Raw genomic sequence first — 1,384 nt, 5'->3', positions numbered from 1 at the left:
AAAACCACGTGGAGAAACTGAATCCGCTCACTGAAGGAAGTGCAACTGAAGCCGGCGAAGCGTCGTGTACCAAAGCCGGAGATGTTCGTATATCAGCAGAACCGGATGAGAACCAACCTGTCGAACACAGCAAGAGCTGCTCAAACAGAGGGAACGGTACGAGAACATCAGTTACGGGTTCAATAGAGAGCAGCGGTCGGGTTACAGAAATATAAACTCTATTCATTTTCTCCATAGGGGAAGTGAGATTTAGCTTATAAACTGTTAAAGACAGAATTACTGAGCTCCGAGCTTGTTAAACAATGGTATGCTGTTGTCAGACTGCATTATTTCAACTTATTTTTACAATAATTGTCTTTAAAATTCGAATTTGTGGTGAAAAACTACATTACCCATAATGCTGTACAGAAAGTTCCACCAGTAAGCCAAAAAGCTCCGCACACTCCCATGAAGGACCGCGAGTGATATTTGTATTATTAGATGCATATTTTGTAACAAAATATATTTTCTACAGATATAATCAACAACTTTAAATGAACTTTTTTTTTCAGTTTTTAATTAAATTATATAGTTTGCAGTGCTTCATGGGATTGTAGTTCTTTCCCTCTCTAAAGCCGTTAAGTTCACAGTCGTGAATCTTTGTCTTTTGGTCTGATTTTCAAATGCTTGTCTGCTTCAAATCGAAATTTGTAATGTTGTATATTATTATTATTATTTAATACTTTTTTTTTTTTTTACTTAAATTAAAACAAAGTAAAATTACTATTGAAATATTCAATGTAAAATAAAAACAAGTATTTAAGAGAAAATAATATAAGTAATATATTAATCTTAATTTTATTTTACATATGTTATGCATCTTGTAATGCTTAAATAAAAGTTTGTAATAGACTTTTTTTTAAATCCCTATGGGAAATATGAATGGAAAAAATACTTCCGCAACAGTGTTATTTAAAGGGTTAGTTCACCCAAAAATTAAAATTAGCCCACAAATTAATTTGTGATAATTAAATTTGTGAGCTAATTTTCATTTGTGGATGAACTAACCCTTTAAGTATTGTTTAAATAGAATTATAGTTATTAGGATTTTGAGATTTTTATTTGGATATTTTCCTTTTTATTTATTTATTTTTAATTTTTATTAATTAATTTTTATTTTACTATTTATCTTTTATTTTTCATTTCATTTTCATTTTTTAAATGATTTTTAGTTCTGGATCCAGCGACACTGAAAAAGTGGGTTGCACTAATGCACTCTATTATAAACTGAAATGATTGTGATTTGCAGCAGGTTTTTGGGGTTTGTGCATTCATGTGTTTTCACTGTGTTTGTGTTTTGTGTGTGTGTGTGTGTGTGTGTGTGAGTGTGAGTGAGTGTGTGTGT

General features: G+C 30.9%; 1 protein-coding gene across 4 annotated transcripts in view; it reads left to right on the top strand.

Moving 5' to 3' along the window:
- LOC107740864 (uncharacterized protein C15orf52-like) overlaps positions 1 to 1,384 on the top strand; it is a 33,818-nt gene that overhangs the window by 30,532 nt on the left and 1,902 nt on the right. The window lies entirely within an intron of this gene.

The sequence above is a fragment of the Sinocyclocheilus rhinocerous genome, unplaced genomic scaffold, assembly GCF_001515625.1.
Source record: "Sinocyclocheilus rhinocerous isolate Xijiao unplaced genomic scaffold, SAMN03320098_v1.1 scaffold11081, whole genome shotgun sequence".
In the NCBI taxonomy this organism is placed as follows: domain Eukaryota; kingdom Metazoa; phylum Chordata; class Actinopteri; order Cypriniformes; family Cyprinidae; genus Sinocyclocheilus; species Sinocyclocheilus rhinocerous.
Note: the sequence above shows the minus strand (reverse complement) of the source record. Positions and strands in the feature narration are given on the sequence as shown.